The following is an 8532-nucleotide window of genomic DNA, read 5'->3' as shown; positions in this document are numbered from 1 at the left end:
TCCCTAGAAACCTTCTCTGACAATGAAGCATAAATTTCCTGTGCTCTACCTGTCAATTTGCTTTGCATGGGCAATGTCCAGTTTTCCTTTGGCCAGTTCATCTGTTTAGCTATCTTCTCAAATGAAATAAAGAATGCTTCAACATTCCTTTCCTCAAACTTGGGAAGATCGTGTACAAATTTACACATCTCCCCACTAGGTACTGATCTGGAGATAAGTTCTGTCTCACCTACTGGTATCTCTTTTTTAACTGCAAGCATTTTAAGCTGGTATTCCCTTTCGCTTCAGAACAGTTCTGAAGAAGAGTCATACGGACTCGAAACATTAATTCTGTCTTTTTCTCCACAGATGCTGTCAGACCTGCTGAGTTTTTCCAGCAATTTTTGTTTTTGTTTCAGGTATCCAGCAGCCGCAGTTTTTTGCTTTTCTATTCCCTTTCTCTTGTCTTCTATCCTTACCATTTCTAACTCCCTTTCCTGTTTTCTTTCTCTCTCCTGCTTTTCTGCCTGTTTCCTTTAGAATGCCCTTTGTCTTTCCTTTTCTTTTCCTGCTGCCTCTAACTCAAGTTTTTTTTTCATTTCCTTTGCTGGTTCAAGTTCAAGCTTCTTCATTTCTAACTGAAATCTCACTACCTCCAGTTGTGACTCACTAGTGTCAGGCATCACTTCCAACTTTAAATGCTGTGCTATACCTTTGATTATTTCTGCCTTCCTAGCTTTGGCAGGCAATCCTACTCTTAATTTACTTGCCAATTTGATTAACCTGGCTTTTGAGATCCCTTGTAAAATCGTCAGGGACATCTCTTCCACTTGCAGGAAAGCTTTAGCCCCTTGTGTCTTCTTCACAACATACTTTCCTACCTATCTTTGTGTTATCTGCAAATTTAGCTACCATACCTTCGCACTCCCCTCCTCCCTCATCTAAGTCATTGATATAAATTGCAAAAAGTTGAGGCCCCAGCGCAGACCCCTGCGGGACTCCACTCGTCACATCCTGCCAATCAGAAAAGACACTTTTATGCATACTCTCTGTTTTCTGCCAGCCAGCCAATCTTCTATCCAGGCTAATATGTTACCCTATAACACCATGAACTTTTATTTTTCGCAATAATCTTTGATGTGGCACCTTATGAAATGCTTTCTGGAAATCCAAGTCCAGGACACCTACACGATCCCCTTTATCCACCATATGTCACTCCTTCAAAGAACTCTAATAAATTGGTTAAAGATAATTTCCCTTTCATAAAACCATGCTGATTTTTCCAAAATACCCTGAGCTTTTCTAAACACCCAGCTATAATCTCTTTAATGATCGACTCTAACACCTTCCCCACTAGAGACGTCAAGCTAACTGGCCTATAGTTTCCCATTTTCTGCCTCCCTCCCTTCTTGTAGAAAGGGGTTATATTTGTTACTTCCCAGTCTGATGGAACCTTTCCAGAATCTTGGGAGTTTTGGAAAATTAACACCAACGCATCTACTACCTCATTAGCCACCTCTTTTAAGACTCTAGGATGAAGTCTATCTGGATCCAGAGACTGCAGCTTGTAGCTCGATCAGTTTGCTCAATACTGCTCCCCTAGTGATTTTAATCTCACTAAATTCCTCTCTCCCCTCCACAAACCAATTTACAGATATTATTGGGAAATTTTTTGTATCCTCTATAGTGAAGACAGAAGCAAAACATTTGTTCATTTCATCCACCATTTCCTTATTATTTACTATTAACTCCCCATTCTCACTCTCCTCTTCTACTGATCTATCCCTTCACTTAGTATCCAGTTCACTTGGGTTAGCTCAGCTTTCATGCCAACATAGTTGCCCTTATTTAAATTTAAAATACTAGCCTTAGACCCACTCTTCTCCCTTTCAAACTGGGTGTAAAATTCAATCATATTGTGGCTGCTGCAACCTAGGGGTGACTTTATTCTGAGGTCATTAATTAATCCTGTCACATTACACAATACCAAATCTAATATAACCTGCTCTCTAGTTGCTTCTAGAATGTGTTGCTCTAAGAAACTATCTTGAAAGCATTCGATGAACTCCTCATCCAGGCTATTATTGCCAATCTGATTTTTCCAGTTTATCTGTAGATTAAAGCAATCCATGATTATTGTTACTCCTTTATCTCAAGCCCCCAATATTTCTTCTTGTATATTTTGTCCTAAATTGTGGCTACTGTTAGGGGGCTGTAGACCACTCCCACTAGTGACTTCTTTCCCCTGCTATTCCACATCTCCACCCAAACTGATTCTACATGCTGATCTCCTGAACCAAGGTCATCTCTAACTATTGTACAAATGCCATCCTTGATTAACAGTGCTATCTCCTCCAACTTTACCTAGCTTCCTTCTTGAAGGTCATATACCTCTCAATATTCAGGACCCAATCCATTTCATCTTGCAGCCAGGTCTCTGTAATGACTATCAATCATATTTATTTACTTCAATGTGTGATATGAATTAATTTACTTTGTTATGAATGCTACGCGCATTCAGATACAGAACCTTTAGTTTAGTCTTTTTGTTATCTTTCTGACAACTAGTCTTGATTCTTTGTGCATTCTAAGGTTTTTACTCTCTGTCCATTCCTGCCATTTTCTGACCCTCATTTCCCATGTTACTATTTTTCTCCCTTACCTAGCTTCTACTTTTTGAAATACCACATCTTTCCGTATTTGATCCCTTGCATCCACTATTTAGTTTAAAACCCTCTCTACTTCCCTAGTTTTGTGGTTCACAAAAACACTGGTCCTAGCCCAGTTCAGGTGTAGACCTTCCCAATCGTACAGTCCCCAATTTCCCCAGTACTGGTGCCAATGCCCTACAAACCAGAACCCACCTCCCGCACACCAGCCTTTGAGCCACATATTCATCAATCTAATTTTATGTACCCTATGCCAATTTTCAGGTAATAATCCAGCATTTATAAGCTTTGAGGTTCTGTTTTTCAATTTAGGGCCCACCTCCTCATACTCCCTATGCAGAACCTCTTTCCTAGTTCTACCTATGTCACTGGTACCTGCATGGACCATGGCAACTGGATCCTCCCCCTCCCACTGCAAGTTTCTCTCCAGCCCTGAGCAGATGTCCCGAACCCTGGCACCGGGCAGGCAACACAGCCGCCTGGACTCTTTCTCTTTGCTGCAAAGAACAGTGTCAATCCCCCTCACTATACTGTCCACTACTACCACTATGTTCCTTTTTGGTCCCCCAACTTGAATGGCTTTCTGTACCACGGTGCCATGGTCAGTTTGCTCATCCAACCTGCAGCCCCTGCTGTCATACAAACAAGCTGAGAGAACCTCAGACCTATTGGACAATTGCAAAGGCTCGCACTTGCCTCACTCACACTCACAGTCATTCTCTCCTGTCCCTGACCACTGACTAAATCAGAAGACCCTATTCTAAGTGGGTTATAAAAGTAACAGTTTTTTGATCACCATGACTTGGAATGCAAGTAGAATTATGGCGAATTCAGCGGGTTTCGGGTTAGAAGCGGTAACTTTCAGGGCCTGTGACTCTAACCTGAAGGGGTTTAAGTTGCATCGGGAAGTGGGAGCGCTAATGTGAGCAACGGCGCTAGGACCCAACAGACCATCTAAGCGATCGCGTCCCGTTGCCTGGTAACGGCGGATCGGAGTCACCAAGCCGACGGCCGGGAAAATGTCGAAATCCGGCAAGAAGCGGGTGGACTCAACTCTGAAAGCGAGCACGTCCCCGGTACAGCAGGTCAGCCTGAAAGAGTGAGTGCCTCGTACCGCGGCCTCCCAAAGCCGGTGCCGACCCGACCTGTGGATCATTCCTCTCCCCCACCGAACCTCCAGCCCCTCCCGCCTCGCCCCCACCCCTCAACCCTCCCCACCCCTCAACCCTCCCCCACCCCCCGCCCTCGCCCCCCCCTCCCACTACCCCCTCACCCCCTCCCCCCACAACCCCTCACCCCCTCCCACCTTCCCTCAGCATCCCCCACCCTCGCCCCCTCAGCCTACCCCTCCCTCGCCCCCTCAGCCTCCCCCCTCCCTCGCCCCCTCAGCCTCCCCCCTCCCTCGCCCCCTCCCTCGCCCCCTCCCTCGCCCCCTCAGCCTCCCCCCTCCCTCGCCCCCTCCCTCGCCCCCTCCCTCGCCCCCTCACCCTCCCCCCCCTCGCCCCCTCACCCTCCCCCCCCCGCCCCCTCACCCTCCCCCCCCTCGCCCCCTCACCCTCCCCCCTTGCCCCCTCACCCTCCCCCCCCTCGCCCCCTCACCCTCCCCCCCCTCGCCCCCTCACCCTCCCCCCCCACCCTCCCCCCCTCACCCTCCCCCCCTCACCCTCCCCCCCCACCCTCGCCCCCTCACCCTCCCCCCCCACCCTCGCCCCCTCAGCCTGCCGCCTCCCTCGGCCCCTCCCCTCCCCCTCCCCTCCCCTCCCCCTCCCCTCCCCTCCCCCTCCCCTCCCTCCCCTCCCCTCCCCTCCCTCCCCCCCTCCCTCCCCCCCTCCCTCTCCCCCTCCCCCTCTCCCTCCCCCTCCCCTCCCCCTCCCCCTCCCCTCCCCTCCCCTCCCCTCCCCTCCCCTCCCCTTCTCCCTCCCCTCCCCTCCCCCTCCACTCCCCTCCCCTCCCCTCCCCTTCTCCCTCCCCTCCCCTCCCCTCCCCTCCCCCTCCCCATCTCCCTCCCCTCCCCTCCCCCTCCCCCTCCCCTCCCCCTCCCCCTCCCCTCCCCCTCCCCTCCCCTCCCCCTCCCCCTCCCCCCCCCTCCCCCTCCCCCTCCCCTCCCCTCCCCCTCCCCCTCCCCTCCCCCATCTCCCTCCCCTCCCTTCCCCCATCTCCCTCCCCTCCCCTCCCCTCCCCCATCTCCCTCCCCTCCCTTCCCCCATCTCCCTCCCCTCCCCATCTCCCTCCCCCTCCCCTCCCCCATCTCCCTCCCCCTCCCCTCCCCCATCTCCCTCCCCTCCCTTCCCCCATCTCCCTCCCCTCCCTTCCCCCATCTCCCTCCCCTCCCTTCCCCCATCTCCCTCCCCTCCCTTCCCCCATCTCCCTCCCCTCCCTTCCCCCATCTCCCTCCTCTCCCGCTCCCCCATCTCCATCCCCTTCCCCTCCCCATCTCTTCCCCTTCCCCTCCCCATCTCTTCCCCTTCCCCTCCCCATCTCCCTCCCCTCCCCCACCCCCATCTCCCTCCCCGTCCCCATCTCCCTCCCCCTCCCCCTCCCCTCCCCCTCCCCCTCCCCCTCCCCTCCCCTCCCCCTCCCCTCCCCTCCCCTCCCCTCCCCTCCCCCCCTCCCTCCCCCTCTCCCTCCCCCTCCCCTCCCCCTCCCCCTCCCCTCCCCCTCCCCCTCCCCTCCCCCTCCCCCTCCCCTCCCCCTCCCCCTCCCCTCCCCTCCCCTCCCCCTCCCCTCCCCTCCCCTCCCCTCCCCTTCTCCCTCCCCTCCCCATCTCCCTCCCCTCCCGTCCCCCTCCCCTCCCCTCCCCTCCCCTTCTCCCTCCCCTCCCCATCTCCCTCCCCTCCCCTCCCCCTCCCCATCTCCCTCCCCTCCCCTCCCCTCCCCCTCCCCTCCCCCTCCCCCTCCCCCTCCCCTCCCCTCCCCCTCCCCCTCCCCTCCCCTCCCCCTCCCCTCCCCTCCCCCTCCCCCTCCCCCCCCCTCCCCCTCCCCCTCCCCTCCCCCATCTCCCTCCCCTCCCTTCCCCCATCTCCCTCCCCTCCCCTCCCCTCCCCCATCTCCCTCCCCTCCCTTCCCCCATCTCCCTCCCCTCCCTTCCCCCATCTCCCTCCCCTCCCTTCCCCCATCTCCCTCCCCTCCCCATCTCCCTCCCCCTCCCCTCCCCCATCTCCCTCCCCTCCCCTCCCCCATCTCCCTCCCCTCCCTTCCCCCATCTCCCTCCCCTCCCTTCCCCCATCTCCCTCCCCTCCCTTCCCCCATCTCCCTCCCCTCCCTTCCCCCATCTCCCTCCCCTCCCTTCCCCCATCTCCCTCCCCTCCCTTCCCCCATCTCCCTCCCCTCCCTTCCCCCATCTCCCTCCCCCCTCCCCCATCTCCCTCCCCACCCCCTCCCCCATCTCCCTCCCCACCCCCTCCCCATCTCCCTCCCCTCCCCCTCCCCATCTCCCTCCCCCTCCCCCTCCCCCTCCCCTCCCCCTCCCCTCCCCCTCCCCCTCCCCCTCCCCCTCCCCTCCCCCTCCCCCTCCCCCTCCCCCTCCCCCTCCCCTCCCCTCCCCCTCCCCCTCCCCTCCCCTCCCCCTCCCCTCCCCCTCCCCTCCCCTCCCCCTCCCCCCTCCCCCTCCCCTTCCCCATCTCCCTCCCCTTCCCCTCCCCTCCCCATCTCCCTCCCCCTCCCCCTCCCCTCCCCCATCTCCCTCCCCCTCCCCCTCCCCTCCCCCATCTCCCTCCCCCTCCCCCATCTCCCTCCCCCTCCCCCATCTCCCTCCCCCTCCCCTCCCCCACCCCTCCCCTCCCCCTCCCCTCCCCCTCCCCTCCCCCTCCCCTCCCCCTCCCCTCCCCCATCTCCCTCCCCCTCCCCTCCCCCATCTCCCTCCCCCTCCCCCATCTCCCTACCCCTCCCCTTCCCCAATCTCCCTCCCCCTCCCCTCCCCTTCCCCATCTCCCTCCCCCTCCCCCTCCCCTCCCCTTTCCCCATCTCCCTCCCCCTCCCCTCCCGTTTCCCCATCTCCCTCCCCTCCCCCATCTCCCTCCCCTCCCCCATCTCCCTCCCCTCCCCCATCTCCCTCCCCTCCCCCATCTCCCTCCCCTCCCCCATCTCCCTCCCCCTCCCCATTTCATCTCCCTCCCCTCCCCCTCCCCCATCTCCCTCCTCTCCCGCTCCCCCCTCTCCATCTCCCTCCCCCTCCCCTCCCCATCTCCGTCCCCCTCCCCTGCCCATCTCCCTCCCCCTCCCCTCCCCATCTCCCTCCCCCTCCCCTCCCCATCTCCCTCCCCCTCCCCTCCCCATCTCCCTCCCCCTCCCCTCCCCCTCCACCTCCACCTCCACCTCCACCTCCACCTCCCCCTCCCCCTTCCCCTTCCCCTCCCCCTCCCCCTTCCCCTCCCCCTCCCCCTTCCCCTCCCCCTCCCCCTCCCCCTCCCCTCCCCAATCTCCCTCCCCCTCCCCTCCCCAATCTCCCTCCCCCTCCCATCCCCAATCTCCCTCCCCCCCCAAACTCCCTCCCCATCTCCATCCCCTCCCACTCCCCATCTCCCTGCCCTCCCCCTCCCCTCCCCCTCCACTCCCCTCCCCCTCCACTCACCCTCCACTCGCCCTCCACTCGCCCTCCACTCGCCCTCCACTCGCCCTCCACTCCTCCTCCACTCCCCCTCCACTCTTCTCCCCTCCCCCTCCCCCTCCCTCATCTCCCTCCCCTCCCACTCCCTCATCTCCCTCCCCTCCCACTCCCTCATCTCCCTCCCCTCCCCCTCCCTCATCTCCCTCCCCTCCCCCTCCCTCATCTCCCTCCCCTCCCTCCCCTGCCCCTCCCTCATCTCCCTCCCCTGCCCCTCCCTCATCTCCCTCCCCTGCCCCTCCCTCATCTCCCTCCCCTGCCCCTCCCTCATCTCCCTCCCCTGCCCCTCCCTCATCTCCCTCCCCTCCCCCTCCCTCATTTCCCTCCCCTCCCCCTCCCTCATCTCCCTCCCCTCCCCCTCCCCCTCCCTCATCTCCCTCCCCCTCCCCCTCCCTCATCTCCCTCCCCTCCCCCTCCCTCATCTCCCTCCCCTCCCCCTCCCTCATCTCCCTCCCCTCCCCCTCCCTCATCTCCCTCCACTCCCCCTCCCTCATCTCCCTCCACTCCCCCTCCCTCATCTCCCTCCCCCTCCCTCATCTCCCTCCCCTCCCCCTCCCTCATCTCCCTCCCCTCCCTCCCCCTCATCTCCCTCCCCTCCCCCTCCCTCATCTCCCTCCCCTCCCTCATCTCCCTCCCCTCCCCCTCCCTCATCTCCCTCCCCCTCCCTCATCTGCCTCCCCTCCCCATCTCCCTCCCCTCCCCATCTCCCTCCCCTCCCCCTCCTTCATCTCCCTGCCCTCCCCCTCCCTCATCTCCCTCCCCCTCCCTCATCTCCCTCCCCTCCCCCTCCCTCATCTCCCTCCCCTCCCCCTCCCCTCCCCCTCCCTCATCTCCCTCCACTCCCCCTCCCTCATCTCCCTCCACTCCCCCTCCCTCATCTCCCTCCACTCCCCCTCCCTCATCTCCCTCCACTCCCCCTCCCTCATCTCCCTCCACTCCCCCTCCCTCATCTCCCTCCCCTCCCCCTCCCTCATCTCCCTCCCCTCCCCCTCCCTCATCTCCCTCCCCTCCCCCTCCCTCATTTCCCTCCACTCCCCCTCCCTCATCTCCCTCCACTCCCCATCACCCCACTCCCCCATTTCCCTCCCTCCCCCTCCCCTTCCCTTCCCCCATCTCCCTCCCCCTCCCCTTCCCCCATCTCCCTCCCCCTCCCCTTCCCCCATCTCCCTCCCCCTCCCCTTCCCCCATCTCCCTCCCCCTCCCCTTCCCCCATCTCCCTTACCCTCCCCTTCCCCCATCTCCCTTACCCTCCGCTTCCCCCATCTGCCTTACCCTCCTCCT

Source organism: Carcharodon carcharias, chromosome 2 (genome assembly GCF_017639515.1).
Source record: "Carcharodon carcharias isolate sCarCar2 chromosome 2, sCarCar2.pri, whole genome shotgun sequence".
NCBI classification, from domain to species: Eukaryota; Metazoa; Chordata; class Chondrichthyes; order Lamniformes; family Lamnidae; genus Carcharodon; species Carcharodon carcharias.
The sequence above is the reverse complement of the archived record's forward strand: the minus strand, read 5'-3'. Positions refer to the sequence as shown.